The sequence below is a fragment of the Hyaena hyaena genome, unplaced genomic scaffold (genome assembly GCF_003009895.1).
Source record: "Hyaena hyaena isolate Hyena2069 unplaced genomic scaffold, ASM300989v1 scaffold_38, whole genome shotgun sequence".
Lineage (NCBI taxonomy): Eukaryota > Metazoa > Chordata > Mammalia > Carnivora > Hyaenidae > Hyaena > Hyaena hyaena.
The window spans coordinates 2,953,411-2,964,359 of NW_024080670.1; the positions used below are offsets into that span (position 1 = coordinate 2,953,411).

The 10,949-nt window shown below is 61.0% G+C and overlaps 1 long non-coding RNA gene across 1 annotated transcript; it reads right to left on the minus strand.

The window, feature by feature from the left end:
• Positions 1-5,822: 5,822 nt before the first annotated feature.
• LOC120230179 lies at positions 5,823-9,645 on the minus strand. Its single transcript, XR_005527937.1, has 3 exons — positions 9,618-9,645; positions 6,998-7,171; positions 5,823-6,268 (listed from the first exon to the last, which is right to left on the minus strand). It is a non-coding gene; the product is annotated as an uncharacterized LOC120230179 (long non-coding RNA).
• Between the last annotated feature and the right edge of the window lie 1,304 nt (positions 9,646-10,949).

The following is a 10,949-nucleotide window of genomic DNA, read 5'->3' on the forward strand; positions in this document are numbered from 1 at the left end:
AGAGGGACAGTGACTTGCCCCAAATCACACAGCCAGAAGGACCTTGCTCACGATTACTCTGCCCCCTGTGTCAGACAAAGGCGTTCCAACCACATTCATAGAAAGGGTAAGTGAACTAAGAAACGTTCTGGAAGGGTGCCTGGGTGGCTCAGTCACTGGGCGTCCGACTTGACGTCGGCTCAGATCATGATCTCACAGGTTCGTGGGATCGAGCCCTGCTTCGCATCAGGCTCTGCCCTGACAGCGTGGAACCTGCTTGGGATTCTGTCTCTCCCTCTCTCTCTCTGCCCCTCCCCCTCCCCCCTTCTCAAAACAAAGAAATAAGACATTAAAAGGAAAGAAAGAGAGGAACGTTCTGGAAGACACCCTAGGATGACATACATGTGGGCCTACGTACAGAAATGTTTGTCGATGGGCAGGGCCGCCCCCTTCTTTCCCGTCCCAGCACCTCCCTCTCCCCCGCTCCTCTGCTGTCCTTGCCCTGCTTTTATTTACTGGCTTCTCATTGCCTGTTGACTCTGCTAGACTCTAAGCTCTGAGAGAGCACCAGCTCTGTTCCTTTTTTCTTTATAATTTTTTTTTACATTTATTTATTTTTGAGAGACAGAGGGAGACAGAGCACAAGTGGGGGAGGGGCAGAGAGAGAGGGAGGCATGGGCTCCAGGCTCTGAGCTGTCAGCCCAGAGCCCGAAGCCGGGCTCGAGCCCATAAACTGTGAGATCGTGACCTGAGCCAAAGTCGGACGCCTAGCCAACTGAGCCCCCCGGGCGCCCCGCACCAGTCTCTCATTCCTCATCTTACACCCAGCGTAATTCCAGGCCAGCACACAGGAGGGTCCCGTGGGCACCTGTGAATGACAGCCCTCGAGCGGCAGGTGGCTGTTCCCCCCAGCCCCCTCCCCGCCCTGGCCTCTGTTTCTCCATCTCTACAAATGGGGCGGTGTGTGCCATCTCAGGTCTGAGCTCAGGTGAGCTGCTGGGCTCCGAGGCAGGGCCCCCAGTGCACAAGGGGCAGTGAGGCCGAGGCGGGCATGTGTGGGGGTGGGGCAAGTCTTCTTTGGCCGGCTCCCGTAAATAGGTGCCCCTTGGTGGAAGCAGGCAAATCGGCCCCTTCCCAGTGTCCCTCATCCACCTTCCTTACTCTCCTGATTCCGGTCACCCACCAGGAGGGGCTCCCCCTCCTTCCCTACAAGTTTCTCCCAACCCAGCAGGATCATAGAGCCAGGGTGGCTCTGTGCGGGATGGAGGAGGAGATTTGTGGCTTCAGCCCAGTCCCCCTGGGGGAGGCCAAGCGTCTTCCTGAAACGCTCAGCCTGGAGGGGGATTGCTGACCTTGGGCGTCCAGTACTTGGAACAGAAAACACCTGCTATTTGTCAGGAACCACAAGTGGACACCCCCCGCTCTGGGGCTTGGCACAGGAAGGACATAATCGGGACATTCACCTGAGGAAGGGGCTCACCTAGGGGTTGCTCGCACCAAAGCTCAGTTCACCCACAAATTCGGAGGACCCCGATGGCGGTGCTAATGACAGTTTCTGAGTCTCTGCAAGGCACTTTCAGGGTTATCCCATTTTACAAATGAGGAAGTTGAGGCCTGAGACAGAAGTGACCTTAAGGTCAGAGTCCTTCCTCTTGAGCAGCTGTCGTCTGGGTGGGAGGGGAGCTGACCAAAGCCCAGGTAAGAGTGACCTGTGGGTAAGAGGCCGGGCCAGGAGCAGCTTCTATAGGGAGCGAAGACAGCCCTCCCCCACCCCCAGCAGAAACAGGGTGTGTGCTCGTTTGCAAGGGCCTTGATGGCAGTGGGACTGTGAGCCACCAGTGTGGCCATGGGAGGGGGCCAGGGGTCCCCCCACTGACTGCAGGAGACTCGATGCAAGGCTCTGAGCTAGAATGCAGGGGACGGAAAAAGACGGGGCATAAATACCATGATGGGGGTGGGGGTGGGGGGTCAAAATCAGAGGCTGTAGGAGCCCAGAGGAGGGGCACCGGTACAGCCTTGATGCGTGTCGTACGTTCTCTGTGTGAGTGTGTGCAAGTGTGTGTGCGTGTGTGTCTGTGCCTGGGTGTGCTGCTGTGTGTGCTTGATGTGGGTCAGTTGTATCTGGGGGCACAACCTGGGAGGTGGGCTAAGGAAAGCTGGAGGAGATGTTCACCAGGAAACTAGGCGAGAGTTCCCTGCGGAGGGGAGGGAATGGCATGTGCGAAGGCCTCAGGCAGGAAGAGGCAGCCTGGAGCACCGGGGGAGTTTCACCACGACAGACACGGAGTGAACCTGGGGGTGCGTTTGGGGAAGAGCCACAGCCCACAGCCGCGCATCTGAGGTTACAGACCTGCGCCCAACCCCCACTCAGCCCCTGGGAGCGGTCAGCCGCCAAAATGTTCTTTAGTTCCCAGCTTTAAATTGGGTCCCAAAGTCTTGTGCCAAAGGCCCAAGAAAGAGTCTAAGAATTGCCGACGACTGTGAGGCGCCTGGGGGGACTCGGTCGGTGAAGCATCTGACTCTTGATCTCAGCTCAGGTAGTGAGCTCACGGTTCATGGGTTCAAGCCCTGCCTCAGGCTGTGTGCTGACCCTGCTTGGGATTCTCTCCCTCTCCCTCTCTCTCTGCTCCTCCCCAACTCGTGCACGCGTGTGCACTCTCTCACCTGCTCACTCTCTCAAAATAAATAAATAAACCTGAAAAAAAAAAGACTGCCAATGTTTGGGGCTCTCTAGGTGCAGCTCTGGTGACAGACTGGGGGGTGGGGCCCTTGCTAATGCTTTCAGCACGCCTGGCCTGAGGGCACAGAAGAAGGAAGGAGGAAGAGGGCCAGGATTTGAACCCAGGTGACCTGACTACTAAATGACTTCCTCACCTGCCTTCACGGGTCATCAGAAGCTTCATGGCATCGGAACAGCCACCCCATGGACTTCCCCATGGGACCCTGGGGCCCAGGAAGCAGAGCTTTGCTGTCCATCTGCTGTGTGACCTTGGCAGAGTCCCTTTCCATCTCTGGGCCTGGGCTCATCCAGCTGCCCAAGTCACTCTTGAGAAGTCTCAGAAGATTTGCTAATTGGCGGACGAGGAAACTGAATTTCAGAGAGCTCGAAGGGCCTGTCCCAGATCCCGCGATCCGCATTAATGTGACATCGCGTGCACACCCCCACCCCAGGCTGTGCCCTTCACTGCGGCCCGAGGACTGACGTCCACGCCCCCCGCGGCCCGCAGCAGCCGGCTGACGGGGGCCCCACGCGGTTCCAGGCCGCGCCAGCCTGACGTCAGGCCGGGGCCAGCGCGGCCCGGCTCTGCACAAACAGACGGCGCGGCCCGGGCCGGGGGCGGCTATGACTCAGGGCCCCGAGACCGGCCGGGAAGCGGAAAGTTTTGTGCGGATGACATCACCGGGCCGCGAGGGCGGGAGGGGGCCGGCTCCGGGAAAAGGCGGCCTGGCGGGCGGCCCGGGCTCGGGCGCGGAGCGCGGAGGGGCGCGGCGGGCGGGGGTGGGGAGGGGTGCGCCGCGAACCCCGGCCCCCAGCCCCGAACCCCGAACCCGGGCCCGCGGCCGGATCCCGCGTTCGCCAGCGAGAAGCGGGGCTCCACCCGCCGGCGAGGACGCGGCGCTCCCCAGCGCCCCGGAGGCAGCCGCATCCAGCCTGCTGCGTCCCTGCATTTTAATTACCGCTGCATTAATATTCATGAGCCGGGACTCGAGGGGGACCGCGGGCTGTCATTTCCCTCGCCCGCGCACCCCCCTCCCACCCCGCACCCCTCTTTCCCGGCTGAGTCGTGGGTTTTTTTCCTTCCCGCTCCCAGCCCCTCCCGCACTAACAGTTGGTGCACAGCAGATTTGGGGTGGGGTGGGGTGAGTGTGAGCATGAGTGTGAGCAGGTGTGGGTGCCTGGGCAAGGGCCAGGGTGCAGGCTGGGGGGCTGAGTGTGGGAGGTGCCTGCGAGGTCTGTGTGTAAATGTGTGTGCGTTTTGCCTGTGTGTCTGCTTGTGTGAGCGTGACCCTATGTGTGAGTGCGTCCGTGTGCACACTTACATGCCTGCAAATGTGGTCTGTGTGCACGCTGCACGGGAGTGTGTGTGTGTGCGCGCAGGCACAGCTGCACCCGCGTGTCTCTGGGCAACCCCAGGGGCGGTGCGCAGGTCTGGAGAAGATGGCTGCCCGTGGGGGTCCTGCCTGGGCTTGGGGAAGGGGCAGGGCAGTCCGGGTTAGCAGGGCCTGACTGTACAAACAGGGAAACTGAGGCCCGGTGAGAGGCTGGGTCCCTGTCAGTGGCCCTTTGGGACCAGAGCCGGCCCGGCTGTCCGGCTATCTCCCTGCACCCCACCCTCCTGCGCGGCTATTTAGAACGAGGGCAGACAGAGGGCGGGACTTCTCATGTGACCTTCCCAGCACCATGCGCAGCAGGTGGTGCTATCAGCCCCCTTTGCAGATGGGGCAACTGAGGCAAATGGCCCAGCTAGTTAAGTGGTGGAGCTGGAGCTCAGAAATGTCCGAGTCCGGAGCCCCTTTCTTTAATGACCTCACCAGGCTGCCTCCTGCATGGGGAGGTCCCCACTGCGGTGATGTGGGGGTGCCCGACAGTTCCTCAGGGCCCCAGGCGCTGCCCGGGCCCGGGTATCAGAAGGGGTGTTTCATCAGGAACATGGCTCACTGTCTGCATCCCTCCCAAGCAGGGCCACTTTTCTGTGGCTCTCCCACTACCCCCCACCCCATCCTCTGCCACCCCCAAAGCCTGTCCCAGCCACCTTGGACATCCGGGGCTCCCTGGGTGCAGGGAGTCTTACTTTATAAGGGGACAGACAGACAGACTCAAGGCTCGTGGCCCTCTTCCCCGGGCTGGGGTCAGGCATTCATTCATGCTTTCATTTGCTCGTCAACATACACTTATGTACCTACTATGTAGTCCTGCGTGCCTACTATGTGCCTACGCTGTTCTTGGCACCGGGGATTCTCTGAGTTTACAAGGGGCCCGCACCACTCTGTTCTCAGTTCTGGTCAGCTCTTCCCGGGATGGGGGTCTCTGGGCTCTCAAAGGGGGCTTTTCATCTCTGTGTGCGCATGCTCTGGGGGGTGGGGGGGCCTAGGGACACCTGTGCACAAAAGACCGTTCCCCACGCCCAGCCTTGCCGCAGAGATGCTACGGGGGCCGGGCAGGTGAGCCCGCGAGGCTGTGCTAGGCAGCCCCGATCTGTGCTTCTCTCTCCATCTGAACTCCTTCTCCAGCCTCTAAGCCAAATGATCGCTGGGGCGGCTCGATCTGTCTGTCCCCGGACTGAGCCAAGGCCATGCTCCCTCTCACGTCCACCCCGCCCCACTCTTCCCCAAACAAGCTGACTGCTCCCTCCTCTCTGTCACTGGGGGCTGGGCTGGAACGTTCCTCGCAACTGTGTCTCCTGAGCCCTTTCTCCTCTCCCCCGGGGTGGGGGAGGGGGGGCTCTACAGGCACAGAACACAGATAAAGGGGACTGTAGGGTAGTCTGGGGTTCTCTGGGGAGGAAAGAATGCTTTCACTGGGTTTCACAGTTAGAGTAGGAGTTTGCTCTGAGAGGGGAGGCAGGAACCCCAGGCAGAGGGAATGGCTCAGAGGGGTGACAGGAGCCCCTAATCCAGGGTCAGAGCAGGTCCAAGGCTCCAAATCTAGGGAGACCCGAGAGATAGATGTTCTCCTGAAGAGCCTGTGGCAGTACAGCCAGTGGTAGGGGCTCTCGGGTGCCCCCCCCCATAAAAATCCCACTCCTTCCTCACTGTGAGAGCCTGAGGGGGCGAGCCACTGAGCCCCCATTTTCCCATCTGTTAAATGGAGAGAGCAACATTTTATTTGATTATATCCAGATGAAGAGACACTGTCCGTAAAGCAACTAGCACAGCGTCGGATGCTGCTACAGGGAACAGAAAGTCTGTCCTCAAGGACACAGGGAGGCCCCTGGGACAACTGCCCCATTTAGCACAGAGAAGGACTGGAGTATCAGCCTGTGCCCCACAGCCCAGCCAGTGGGGAGGGGGGTGAGGACAGATGTCCGGGAGGGATGGGGCAGGCTGAAGCCACCATCACCAGTCAGGCCAGGAGAAGGCTCTAGGTAAGGGGAGGGTCCCAGCCCCTCCCCTCCGTGGCCCCACGTGCCAGATCGCCCATCACTCAAACAGCCGGAGAGCCAGCAGTCAGAGAGGCGTCCTGCCCACCAATCCTGGCTCTCTCCGGCTGCAGCTTCCCACGTCTCTCTCTGCCTCTCAGCTTCCTTCTTCCCTTTTGAACGTGTCCTTTTTGGGGGAATAATTATACCTGTACAAGGCAAAGGAAAAAAAACAACAACCCACCAATGTTTTTAAAGGAAGCACTGTAAAAGTTTGTGCAGTGCAGCCTGACCCTGCCATTCCAGTGCTTTTGTGTGTGTGTTTCCAGGATATTTCACTGCCTACAGAATTATCTTTCTAACCCCCCCACCCCAGAACAATGTCCGCCCCTGCTCAAGACCTTTGCCGGCTCCCCATCTTTACCGAGCAAAGGTCTAAGGCCTTTGCAGCCCAGCCCCAGGCTCAGCCACGCCCCTCCTGCTTCTCCCCACCACGGTCCGCCACGCCCCCGAGTGGGGTTACATCTCAGGCAGCCATGACTTTGCCCTTGCTGGGCCAGCCCTGTGCCCTCCACTGAAATGCCTCTGTATTGCTCCCGACCAGCTTTCCCTGTTCCCTGGCCTCTGGGGCTCCTCCCTCAGCCCCCTCCCTCACCATCTCCATGCCACCCCCCAGGACCCTCCTGGTGCGCCCACAGCCCTGGAGGCACGTAGATGCTGGTGCTTTCCTTTCCTTTTTTTTTTCTTTTTAAATGTTTATTTATTTTTGAGAGAAAGAGAGAGACAGAAAGCAAGGGAGGGGCAGAGAGAGAGGTGGGAGAGAGAATACCAAGCAGACTCCAACCGCCAGTGCAGAGCCTGACACGGGGCTCGAACTCATGGACCGTGAGATCATGCCCTGAACCGAAACCAGACCAGGCATCCTTATTACCACTTACCTCAATGGTCTTACACATAGTAGGCGCTTGAAATGTTTTACGTCTAAAAACATTTAACCTGCTTTCCTTGAGGGATTCAGCCCGCAGATCAGGATTTGAATCCCGACGTTCTCGTTTCCTAGCTGTGCGTCCTTGAGAAAGTGGATCGGCCTCTCTGAGCCTCGGTGATTTCCTCTGGAAAATAAAGTTCATAATAAAAACTCCGTCCCAGAGTAACTGTGAGGTAACAGAGAGCAGCTGACATGTTCTACTCATTAGTAGTATGCACTCTGCTCATTCGTACTCATTAGTGTTACTCGGTCTGGTTTTAGCCTCACCGGGATTATCCGAGGTCACATATCTGGATTGGGGCAGTGCTGGCACCTGACCCCCATTCCCTCCCCCCTTCAATGCTCCTTATTTCCCTCTGCGGAGTGAGGGTCACAGACCACCGTCCCTGTTTTTTTCCAACAGAGAGAACAAGGTCCAGAGGAGCTGAGCTTCTCACCCGGGGTTACACAGCCCTGTGAGCAAAGCAAGGCTCAGGCTGTCTGCCTGGTCTCTCGCAGGTTCTCCAGGCCACTTGGGACAGGGACCCCACCACTCCAGTGAGACCCACCATCCTGTCTGGGGGCCTCGGCTCCTCCCGGTAGCCAAGGAATCAAACAAGTGTGCCCTTCGGAGGCCTGGTGGCCCCCACAATTGGGACAGTCACTAAAGCAAACAGTCCCCACTTGGGGGTTTCAAGGAGCTGGGCTAAGGGCTCACACACACCATCCCCTTGAACCCTCACCTCCCAGTAACCCAGTTATCTTGTCTTCCAGACTCTCAGGGTACAGGGGCCTCGCTAAAGGAGGGGAAAAGCCCCGAGTCCCCACTGACCCCAGGGGACAATGATATTCTGCCTGTGCGGGAGCAGCTCTATGGGGCTGGCACTGGAGGTCAGGCACCCCCCCCTCCTCCAGGGCTGGGGTGCTTCCAGGGTCTCGCAGAACATCTCGGGGTCCCTCCCTAGCCCCCGCCCTGCAGTGGCTGCCCAAATGCATCTCTGAGCCGCACCCTAACTCTCCCAGGCTCTGCCAGGGAGACTGGAAATTTCTGCTCAACAGCTTCTCTGGGAAGATTTCGACACTCGGCTCCGTGGGGGGCGGGGAGGAGGCGACAGGCTGAGCCACAGGCTTAGTTTTCTCCAGCTCTGCTGGGGGTGGGGGTGGGGGTGGGGGGGCACCTAGCTGGGCCTCCCAAATAATAACACAACCAGCGTCAGCAACAGGGACCCCATACTGAGCGCTTATTGTGTGCCAGGCCCTGTGCTGACTTCCGTAGCTCCATGGAACCTTCCAGTACCCTGTCCGGGCTGGCCCCATTACGAACCCATCTCACAGATGGGCGAGAAAGGCAGGCCGCGGAGCCACAGCCGTGCGTGTGACATTCCAGAGCCCAGGAGCGGCTAGATCTAGGTCACTAAGGGTCTGGGGGCTGGAAAAGCAGGAAGGGGCCAGCGGTGGCTGGGGTGGGGGAAATGCTGGGGTCCGTGAGGGAAACTGAGGCACACAGAGGCTAACCGTGGCTTGACCAGAAACTCTAGGGGAAGGCATGCTTGGAACTGGGGTCTGATAGGAAGGTCTTCTCGGGGTACACTGGGTGTCCCTGGAGATCTCGAGGGGTCCAGAAACGCTTCTCTATTACTGGTCCTGGTAAACTAGTAACTCCAGGCACCTCTCACCCCCCCCCACTCCTCATCCTCCCCCCTCCCCGCCCCCCTGCGGCTGTCTGGCTCTGCACGGTCAGATGGACAGGCATGCTTAGCGTCCCGCAGTGGGGCTCCTGGCAAAGCGCCCTGGTCAAATTCAGCCCAATGGCTAGGGTGCCTCTACCCTGTGCCTGACCCTGAGCCCCCAGGCTCAAAGTCAAACCCGGGGACGTGGCGGGGCGGGGCGGGTGGGGGGTGCGGGCGGTGAATGGAGAATCTCAGGTCTGGGGCAAAAGAGTGAAGGAGTGAATCAGACATCCTAGAGGGGCGGCTGAGCGCCCCGCAGCAGTGAGCACGCTCACTGGGGTCGGGTCCCCCCAGCCGTTAAAAGAGCACACCGATCCCTTCCCTCCGGGGCGGTTGAGGGCTCAGTGAACTCCTGGGGGACAACGCTGGGGGCCAGAGGGGGCCACCCCGGGCCTCGCTCCCTGTTCCCGCGAGTCCCCCACCCTGCCCCCGGCCGGCGCTGGTTCCCCGCCCTGGGCCCGGCCGCCTAGGGCGATGCGTGCTGGGCGCGGCGGCGGCGCGGGCCCAGGCGCCCAGTTCAGCGGAAAGGAATGTCTTACTCGGCGGGGGAGGCCGCGGCCCCCGAGGCCGCGTAAACCCGGCCGCCCTCCCCGGGCCTCGTTTATTGCGGCCCTAAAGCCCGGCTCGTTCCGCCGGCCGGGCCCGCGGATGACTCACCCCCGCCCCCTCGCCGCCGACCCCCGCGCCCCGCCCGGCCGCCATCACCGGGACCCTCGCCCCCGCGCCCGCCCGAAGCCGGGAAGGGTCCCCCGGGGTGGGGGTGCGCGCGCCCCGCCCCCACGCCGCCGCGGCGCGCCCTGCCCGCTCCTCGCTCCCCTCCCCGCGCCGCCCGCCCGCTCCCTCCCCTCCTCCCTCCATAACTCAAAAGCTTGTCAAGCTGGTTCCAGACTCCTGGCGCCGGGCTCCGCTCCAGGAAAGAAAAAAAAAAAGGAAAAAGAAAAAGGGGAAAAAGCCGGCGCGAGGGAGCGAGAGGGAGAGAGAAAGGCCCGCGGAGCGAAACTGTGCGCCACTTGCGCGCACAGCACAGCGGCGCCCGTCCCCTCCCCCGCGTCCCCCTCCCTGAACCCTAACGGGGAACCCCGCACCCCCCGGGGCAGAGGGCGCGCGCGCAGCACAGATCAATTATTTATGGGCGAATCAATTATTTAGCTGCCCGGGGAAGGGGAGGGTGGCGAGGGAGGAGGCGGCTGCCGAGACCACCCCGCCGGAGGCCTGGGCGGGGGGGGGGGGGGGGGGGGGGGGGGGGGGGTCAGGAGGCGTCCCCAGGCCGGGGGTCCTGTTCGAGAAGGCTGCCTCGGGGTGGGCTCCGGGAGGAGCGCGGGGGAACCCGCAGAAGCAGGATGGGCGGCTCAGAAACCTCCCTGCTAGGCCGGGGGAGGGGGGCGAGGGGGCTGGCGGGAAGGAGCTGGCTGGGGCAGGGGGGTGGCGTGGGAATAGCCTGGCCTGTGAATTCTTTCCTTCCTTCCTTCCCATCTTTATTGCGAGCCCTCTGCTGCCACCGAGCCCACAGAGAGAGCCGTGGTAGGAGAGGGTTAAGAACTGGAATTTGGAGTTCGAGCTGGGTCCAAATCCTTCTGTGTATTGTATTCGCCCCTGCTGTGCCCTCTTAAGCAAGAGACGTGCCCTCTCTGAACCTCTACTTCCTCTTGGGCGGGATGGAAAGGAGCAGAGGAAGCGAAGGAAGCGACGTGAGGATGCGGCGGGCGGCGAGATGGGCGCCTGGGGAGCGCCTGGCACAGAGTGGGGGGGTGGGGGTGGGTGCCCTCCTCATATGGAAGGGAACATGTTCAGGCCCCCCGGGATCCCTTCTACCCCGACCCCACCTGTGGGTTCTGGATAACCTGTATCCTCTCTGGTTTAGGACATTTGAAGGTCACTATCAAAGCCATGTCAACTTCAAGGCCTCTGTCCAGGGCCCTCAGCTCTGGCTGGCTTCTCACCAGCCTAGCCCTTCAAAGGCTGATGCGTATGCCAGCAGAGGGGTCTGCGGTGGAGGCCTTGCCCTTCCCTCCCCTCCCCTCCCCTCCCCTTCTCTTCCTCTCCCTTTTCCTCCCCTCCCTTCCCCTGCAGCCCCCTCCCTCCTCCCTGTCCTCCATTCTGATTCCAGCCTGCTCCTCTCTGCCTCCACTCTGGGCTGGAGAGGCTCGCCGCCCTGAGGGCATGTGGGCAGGGGGCTGTCTGAAAAGAAGTGGA